The sequence below is a fragment of the Amblyomma maculatum genome, chromosome 6 (assembly GCF_055883805.1).
Source record: "Amblyomma maculatum isolate TAMU_Amacu chromosome 6, ASM5588380v1, whole genome shotgun sequence".
Taxonomy (NCBI): domain Eukaryota; kingdom Metazoa; phylum Arthropoda; class Arachnida; order Ixodida; family Ixodidae; genus Amblyomma; species Amblyomma maculatum.
Genome location: NC_139349.1, coordinates 30,898,068 through 30,907,591, shown reverse-complemented (window position 1 = coordinate 30,907,591; position 9,524 = coordinate 30,898,068). Strand labels below are relative to the sequence as shown.

At 49.7% G+C, this 9,524-nt stretch overlaps 1 protein-coding gene across 1 annotated transcript in view; it reads left to right on the top strand.

Annotated features, from left to right (window-relative positions):
* The window catches only part of Grp170 (hypoxia up-regulated Grp170 co-chaperone protein), a 534,702-nt gene that overhangs the window by 471,425 nt on the left and 53,753 nt on the right, over positions 1-9,524 (top strand). The gene's annotated exons all lie outside the window — the stretch shown is intronic.

The window sequence follows — 9,524 nt, the reverse complement described above, 5'->3', positions numbered from 1 at the left end:
CTGTTTTATGGCATCCTCCCCCAAAACCTGCCAATCATGTCGATCAAACAAAATGACCTTGTGAGGCAGACTCAAAAGGTGCAGGCAGCTGCTTTGTCTTTATCGTGAGTTGAAGTGGTCTGGTTCTACATTGCTACAAACATCCCATGGCTTTAAGTCAGCAATAATACAACAGTAATTTTAAGAATTCATTTTGATCATTGCACTGATCTACTGATCAACATATTTCTTCCAGCCTGCTTAAGTTCTATTTGGAAATGAATGAGCTTTAGTTGGACCGTGCACCATGTTGTACTTCTCTTTCCAGCGCACACACAGCCTTAGTAAGAAGTTTTTAAAATGTCTTATTTCAATGCTTCGGCCTTTAGCTGCACAAAGAAGCAGTCTACATAAGCACTTTTGTTTCCTCTTGCAGTTTTATTACTTGATTGCAAGGAGTTCAATGCATAAGTTTAGGCAAGTTTATAATTTTCTAGTCACTCTTTTCTCTATGCATGTCTGTTGGTATTTTATTACAACTGCCATGTAATGACCTATTTAGCACACTCATGTGAGTCATGCATTTCGTTGTGCTGCTCCTGGAACAGGCCACAGTTGCTTGCTACAAGACTTGCATATTTCACCATGCTGGACGGAAGGGAAGTCTGCCATGCATGTGTTCTTGTGCTTGTATACCTACTTATGGTGCTTGTTTTCCTCTTGTAGTAGCATGAACGAACAGCTGTCTAATAGGGTGTATTGCATTCAGCCACCTCGTCAAGCTGTGAGAATTAATACAAGTGGGTGGTTGCAGCCAGATCTAATTCAGTTTACGTCTTGGGCTTGCCCTTCTCCATCTCTTTGTACATATCTTTCCACAGTAATGTATATGTGCAGACCTGTTTGTGCTGGAAGCTTGTAGATTGGGCACAGTTCGTGCACTTACTGTTAGCGACAGCAGCTGCGTTGTACACAGCCGTAGTCCGGTAGATGTATTGTGTTGCTGAAAATAAAGATTCTACTTTAACTGTTACTGTATATGTTTTGTCTTTTAGTGCAGTATCAATTCTCGATTCGAGATTGATTTTAGAGTTAAGATACCTTGCCATTGTTACTTAGTGGTTAAGTCGGTCAGCTACTGAACTGGAAATTTCGGTTGAAGCAAATTCCAAAGGCATCCATGTGCTGTGCAATGCCAGTACATGTTGCGACTGAAGGAAAAGAAAATGCACGGGCTCGCTACTGGCTCTAGCTGAGCCACCTCCGCTACCTAATGTGGACAGAAGAAAACGGAGAGAAAGACGCACGCCGCAACTGCCGTAATCCACCACCGAAACAGTGGGTGCAATGAGGGCTACAACAGATAAAAATTCGGTGGCAGGCTAGCCCCCGTCGCATCCGACAGTGACCTACCATTCCCAGTTGTTGCAACTGAACGAAGAAAAAGAAAATGCACAGACCTGCTACTGGCTCTGTAGCTGAGCCACCTTCGCTGCCTCGTGCGAACAGAACAGGTGAAAGGAAAGACGCTTCGCAACAGCTGTCGTCCACCGCCGAAATGGTAGCGAGTGCAATGACGGCCTACAACAGATAAAGATATGGTGGCAGGCTAGCCCCCGCCGCAAGCGGCAGGGACCTACCAGCCCAGCCTCATAGGAGAGGGAGGAGATGGTGAAGGGTGGCAGTTCCGGCCTTACGGGTCTGGGACGGTAGGTCAACGCCGCTTGCGGCGGGGGCTAGCCAGCCACCGATTTTTATCTGTTGTAGGCCGTCATTGCACCCGCCACTGCTTCGGTGGTGGACGATGGCTGTTGTTGCGGTGCGCGTATTTCTCTTTTTTTTTCTCTATTTTCTATTCTGTCCACACGAGGCAGCAGAGGTGGCGAAATGTTAAATATCCCCAGGTGGTCGAAATTACTCCGTAGCCCTCCACTACGGCTCTTCTTGCCACTCACTCCCACCTTCCTCCCTTCCCTTACGGCGCGGTTGCGGTGTCCACAGAAAACAAGTGAGACAGTTACTGCGCCTTTCCCTTCCTATAAATAAATCGGGCAGCGGAGGTGGCTCAGCTACAGAGCCAGTAGCAGGCCCGTGCTTTTTATTTTCCTTCTTCCTACAGCCCCATAGGGCCAAGAGCAACCACCCCATCCCTCCAGTCCCAGTCCCGTAGGGCCAGGAGCAGCCACCCTCCCTCTCCACCCCTTCCTATATCCCTAGGTGGTCAAAATTATTTTGCAACCCTCCACTGCGGCACCTTTTTAACGCGGTAGCGTTAAGGAGCTCGTGTCGCAGAAAAGCCGGTGTCGGCGGCGGCGTTGGCCGTGAGCGATAAATCCCGGCATGCACTTCATAAATAAAAAGCAGCTTCCAAGATGGGCTGGGTGGGAATCGAACCAGGGTCTCCGGAGTGTGAGACGGAGACGCTACCACTCAGCCACGAGTTTTTTTTTTTTTTAGTTCGATGCTTGAAAGCGGTACAAAAGCGCTTCTAGTGAATGCGGTGTTGCCTTAGAAACGTGCCGTAGAACGTTATACTGGTGTGTATAGGTAATTATGAGCATGTTACTTACAGAAGTCGCAGTTACACGAGTAGCGAAGTACGTTTCCGCTACATTTCTTCTGCGCTCTGCGCACATGCAGAGCCATCTTGCGGCAAACACAGAAGAACCCCTCCTCGCAATGTGCGGCGCTGCCCCGACACGTGGCGCGTCACTCGCCCCTGACGTTTCGCCGTGCACCCTCACGGGTTGTAGAATCAAGCGTCTTTCCTTTCTTTAGATCACTATCTTCGCTCACCCGCTTCGGGCCGCGCGGGTACCGGTGCGAGGATGCCCCAATACCCTTGCGGTTAATAAGTTTTCTCGACGAGGTGCAATAACGTTATCGCGTTCCACTCTTGAAGGCGAAGCTTAAGCGTCCTCCAAATTTTTTTCTCTTTCAGTCTTCCCTGCATTATGAAAGGGTTAGGTGTCCACCGAGAGGTGCAACAAATACTAGGCCTTTCCCTCCAAACCAATTTATTTTTTTGTTGGAGGTATAAAAACTTGGTTGATTAGCTCCATTATTATTGTGAAATGATAATTGGTTCACAGGAAGGGAAAGGCGCTGTATCTCGCTTGTTTCTGTGAACACCTGAACCGCGCCGTACGGAAAGAGAGGTAGGTGGGAGTTAAAGTGGAAAGAGAGGAAGAGGAGCCGTAGTGGAGGGCTACGGAGTAATTTCGACCACCTGGGGATCCTTAACGTGCACTGGCATCGCACAGCATACTGACGCCTCTTCGTTTCGCCTCCATCGAAACGCAGCCGCCGAGGTCGGGATCGAACCTGGGTACTCCGGCACAGTAGTGTGTGTGTGTGATACCCCGTCGCATCTTTTCATTCTCTATTTCACGTGCAGTATAATAAAAAAGGGGAAACGATATCTGCTGTTCTCTGCGCCATTTCTTGCTGCGGTTGGATACGCTTACTCGCAAGCGCCTGCACCCTCGAGAGCGCTATGCTTGTGGTTTCACAGCAGCAGGAACGGTAAACTGCGGTAGAAAATCCGCGGGCAGAGCGTTCTCCCGGGCGCGGGTGCGCGCGACCCGCGTTGATTGAAGCAACCTACCGGCACCCCGTTCAGCGCGCCGTAGCTCTTTGGCGCCTGTTCCTGCGTTTCGCGTAGGCATCGCATCGCGGGCGTTGTTCCTTGTAACCAGCTCTGCAGCCGGGGCAACGCGCGCTCCCGCCGCCACCGCTCGCCGCTACGTGTACCCCCTCCCCCTCCCTCGTGTTCCCCTGTTGCTGCGCGCGCTCCTCCCGCCACCGGTCGTCGCTGCGTGTGGGCCCACGCGCCGCCTCCCGCGACCTCCCGATCCACAAAGCTTCCTTCATGACAGTCAAGAACTGTTAGTGGAGTGTTTCTTGAAGAATATGTGTGAAAAATAGAAAGTCACACACGTCTTGTTCGAATTCTTTGCCTCAATGTATCGAAAAGCTGAAAGGCTGAAACGCCTAATAAGCTGCGCTCAAATTTCGCATTAGGAAGTAACGTAATCGTCGGCAATTTTTTTAGTGTGCAGCACTACTAGCCGCAACCACGGATTGATTGATTGATTGATTGATTGATTGATTGATTGATTGATTGAAAACTTTATTGAGTGCATGGGAGTTCTCGGAGTTGTGGGTGGTCCACCTATTCCGGCAGCCCAGTGGCCTGCGCCGCAGCGTGGGCCCTGCGAACCAGTCCTCGTTGTTGGTCGGGGTCCTCGCTGTGCAGAATGACCTCCCACTGCTCCAAATTGGGATTAGGAAGTTTATCGATAAAGGGATTTGATTGGCATGCCCTTACCATGTGAAAAGCCGTAGCTATTTCTCCACAGTGTGGGTACTCTGATGTGTAAAGTGAGGGGTACCATTGGTGGAGTTTAAATGGTGTAACGAGAGTGTCTGTAGCCGGCGGGAGTGTCTGTAGCCGGCGGAGGGTGTGTTCTGCCTTGTCTAGAGTTTTGTGAGGTGTGGGGTATGTCTGTCTGGCCTGTCTGTTCAGCAAAGGTGATTATAGGCTGTGTGATATGCTCTTTTCCCTCATCGGCTAAGGTGGGATCCCGGTGTAAGAGAGCTCGGGCGTGCCGGTGGGCGGCGTCATTCCCTCCTGTGTGTTCCGTGTGTCCCGGAAACCATATGATTGAGGCCCGATTAGGAGGGTGTTTTGCTAATAGTGTCAAATATGATTGATGGATGAGTCCGCTGGTAATATTCCTGCACGAATTTTGGGAGTCGGTGAGTACAATAGCGTTTGGGTTGGTAGCCAGCGCTAGTGCAATGACTGCCTCCTCTGCGTGAGTGGAGTTGGATGTGCGGACTGATGCGCAGTTGACTAATTTGCCCCCGGGATTCGTTATGGCGATGGTCATCCGCCCTTGGAATGGACCGGCTGCATCCACACGTGTCCGGGTGGCCAGCATGTCTCAACTGCGGCACGCCAGGGCACAGAATCGACGTCTGCCCTCAACCCAGAAAACCACTATGCCAACTGTGCAGTAACCAGCTCACCGAGGTAATACACGAGTGTAAGCCCATGTGCGCCCTGTGCAAGGGTCCCCACAAGACCTATTCCAAAGACTGTGGAGAGAAGTTTTACTCTCTCAAACCCAAACTCACAACTTCATCAACCACCGCAGCCCACCTTGAGGACCACAGCCAAGACCCGGAAGACCACAACCAATCCCCGCGAGGGAGGCCACGGACAAAAGAGCAGACCCCGCAACCACGGATTTCGCTGATGTCTGTCCGAAGCCGCTCACTCTCTCTTCGTGAACTTGAAGTGGAGAAAGAGAAGGTGGCGACGCGCGCGTCGCACGGCCCAGCATCAAGGAGGCGGAGCAGCCGCACAGCTGCAGCAAAAGCCCCCCTCTCTCTTTCTCTCTCTGTCCTTCCGTCTCTCCGTGAAACTGAAGAGGAGAAAGGAAAATTGCCCCGCCGGGGTGGTGCAGTGGTAAGACGCCCGACTACTGTGCCGGAGTTCCCGGGTTCGAACCCGACCTCGGCGGCTGCGTTTCGATGGAGGCGAAACGAAGAGGCGTCGTGTGCTGTGCGATGTCAGCGCACGTTAAAGATCCCCAGGTGGTCGAAATTACTCCGTAGCCCTCCACTACGGCTCCTCTTTCTCTCTTTCCACTTTCATTCCCACCTTCCTCCCTTCCCTTACGGCGCGGTTCGGGTGTCCACAGAGCAAGTGTGACAGTTACTGCGCCTTTCCCTTCCTGTGAACCAATTTAACTTTAGAAAGGAAAAGTGGCGACGCCAGCATCACACGAACTAACACTGAGGGGGCGGAGCGGCCACATAGATGCACCCAGTTAGAGACTAGACAGTGAGAGGGGCGTGTCAGTTGCTGACGTGGCGGCCGTCACTGGGCAGCGTTGCACATGCGTGTGTTACTCCGGAGCTCCGGAGTGAGCAGTCGTGTGTCGCTCGCGCGTCCTCAACTTAGACATCTCTTCCCTCGCACCAGTCACTCCCAAGCCTTCACGGACAGCAGACGTACACGCGCGGTGCTCCTTGGATTTCGGCTCCGAGCCGCTGCCCGCGTCATGAAGCAGTTTGTGCTCACCTCCGCGCCTTAACTGACGCTCGCTTTCAAGCGCACGGCGAAGAAATGCTTCTTTCTTTCCCTCCCCGTATAATCCCCCCCCCCCCACCCCCCGATCTTTCGGCCGCAGAACAGTGTATTGTAAAGGGGTACATTGTGCCTGTTACCGTTAATAATATAATTTGTTCACAGGAAGGGAAAGGCGCAGTATCTGTCACACTTGTGTCTGTGGACACCTGAACCGCGCCGTAAGGGAAGGGAGGAAGGTGGGAGTGAAAGTGTATAGAGAGAAAGCTAGAGGAGTCGTAGTGGAGGGCTACGGAATAATTTCTACCACCTGGGGATCTTTAACGTGCGCTGACATCGCACAGCACACGGACGCCTCATCGCACAGCACACGGATGCCTGTTACCGTTCATTTCTGAAAATAGTGTAAGGAAAGCTACGCGGCTGCGCCGCGCGTTTGCTTCGCGTCGCAGTGGATAAAGCCGTCTGGCACTGAGGCGCAGGTTCGCCGTGCTCGACGTGCTGAAGTACAACGGCTAGGCAGCGAGATCGTGTCTCTACTGATTCTGATATTGCAGCTAAATTGTGCAAGAATCTAGAAGACAAAGAATGAGGAAACGTGCCGAGTGTGCTCAGGAAACGGCTCAAGACACTGAGCGTCGTCGTGAAACGGATGCCGAAGCAAAGAGGAACAAACTTGCGGTAGAAACTCCAGGACAACGGCCTGCGCGACCGCGATGGAAAGATATAGTATGGATAAGCAGTGCTACGCACATACTTCGCATTTGATCAACTATGCAGATCGACCGTAATTTTTTTTTTTTTTTTGACTGCTCCACTATACCGCCTTCCCCGTCAAGTCCATTTTTTAGAAAGTAAGAAGATACTCTGAGAACTTCAGAACGGCTTTAAAAATGGTAGGCGCTTAGATGAGAGCCTGTTCGTGCTTACCCAATGCATCGAAATATCTAGAGTGGAAAATGGACCTTTGTATTAACCTTTCATATAGATTAGGCGGAAAGGCGGTAGAGCAGCGTTTCCCTGGTTTGATGTATGCAGACGATATTGTGCTGCTAGCTGAGAGTCGGGAAGAATTGCAAACTCTAGTTAAGTATTGCGGAGACGAAGGGGACGCTCTAGGCTTCAGTTTTAGCGCAGTTAAGTCGGGTCTGATGATTTTCAACGGCTCAACTGATCAGGGTCTTAAAATACAAGGCCATGAAATACCCATAGCAGAATATAAATATCTCGGAGTATAGGTAAACGAAGGATTGGCATAAATAGGAAAGCATGAGCAATCACTTGAGGTTAAAGGGCGAAGAAATGCTGGGATAATGAAGCATGCATTGTGGGGATACAACAGGTAAGAGGTTTTGAGAGGTATTTGGAAAAGAATTATGGTGCCCGGGCTTACTTTCGGAAATGCGTTTTTGTGCCTAAAATCAGAGGTACAGTCGACATTCCGTCGGACGCTTAGCACTGGGTGCCCACGGCAAAACCACAAATGAGGTGGTACAGAAAGATATGGGCTGGGCATCTTTCGAAGTACGAGAAGCTCAGAGTAAAATATTATATGAAGGACGCCTGAGGAAATTGGACAGTAACAGATGGGCAGCTAAAGTATTTAAATACATATACCTAAAAAGCGTTGACTCACAATGGAGGAAAAGAACTAGGAAACTAATCAGTAAGTATGCTGGTCACAAGGACGAAGAAATAAAGAGCTTTAAAAATAAAACAGCGCAAAACACACAGACGAAAGAATAATAAGAATATTCTTTCGTCTGTGTGTTTTGCGCTGTTTTATTTTTAAACCATGTATCACCAACTCGCCCGCTTTGCCATTCTGTTGAAATAAAGAGCGTCAAACAACAGGTGAAAAACACGGAAGGTAAAAATTGGATAAATTCGATGGAAAAGAAACAGAGTGTGGAATTATACCGAAAGTGGAAAAGGCAGATCAGGAAGGAAGTTTTTTTTTTTTGATAAGAGGCAGTGCGCTACCTTTTGAAGCTAGATCAGGGTGCCTTAGAACACGCAGCTACAAAAAGAAATTTAACCATGAAGACACATATGCAATATGTCGTAAGTTTACGGAAACAATCATATTATACTCGAATGTAATGGTATCCATCCGTAAGTCGATGCAGGCGCAGTCGCTCTTTCTGAAGCTCTGGGGTTTAGAGATACCAGTGGCCGGGTGAATGAACACGTGTTGGAAGCTAGTAAAAAACGATTGAAAGATTGCTAGCTTAAAAGCAGAAAAGGTACATAGTGTTAGTAATGTAGAAACAAAAATTCAACAAATAGAATGGTGGTATAGTTAATTAATCTAAAACAATAAGTAAGATATAGGGGGGGAAAATGAGCATGATAGCTACCACCCCGTTTCAAAGGAGATGCTCCTATATGCCATCCATCCATCCACGGTAACGGCGCCTAGCGCATGGCCGTATACCTTGCCTAGCGGGTGCATTTCTCGCTCGTCAACAGCTCGCGCGCAAACCACGTGCGAAATAATCCGCTCGCAACATCATTGCACTCACTGGTGATTCTTCACACCGATCGGCAAATGAGTGTTGTTGGTAATCACGAAGCCCCTCGTTAGCTTTGAGCGGCTTTTAACATGGCAACAGTAGCAAGGGTATTGCGCCTTGGCACTGCACGGATTTGCTTATCCTTGCGCCATTCGTTGAAATCGCCACGCTACGCGCCTTTTGTATCTGCTCTGTTCTTGGGCGGCTGTCGGCGTTAACTTTCGCAATTTCATCACCGGCATTCACACTTTTAGCTTGCATTACAATTATAGGCTGCAGCTGTCGCGGTGGTTCCGTAGCTAGGGCGACCCAGTTGAGTTCCGGCCACCATGGCCGCGTTTCAGTGTATACGACAAACTCAGAATGCGACAGTGTACCATGCAGTACGCATATAGCTAGCTGATGTAAAAATCCTCGGATAGTCTGAATCACGAGCCCATATGTTGCTCCGTGAGGCTGGACCCCACAACTCGCATTCACAATTAACCGCTGTGAATATATACAACCAAAACTGCTCGCTAAACAACAACAACAACAAAAAAAAAAATCGCTCCAATCGAGCAAATCAGCGGCTATCAACGGGCAGTGGCAGTCTTCATCACGAAATAGATTAAAATAATTTGAGGTGAACACGGCGAAGTTAGCCATGCAGCATAACCACGAAGGATTTCAACGCAGTTCCCTCACGCAGCAGCTCACTGCGCATACGTACAATTACCGAAGTGAAAAAAAAAAAAAATGTTTTGAGGAACACATATCTATGCATGCTCCAACAAAGAAACAGGCCTGCGCATTGCAATTAATATACTGTCGGCCTCGTCTACATACGTTACGTGCGCAGTCGCGCCCGCACCAAAACAAAGATCCCATTATGTGCCGTAAAGAAGGCCAACGCCTCGGCGCTGCTGCGAGCGAGCGTGCGGGCATCA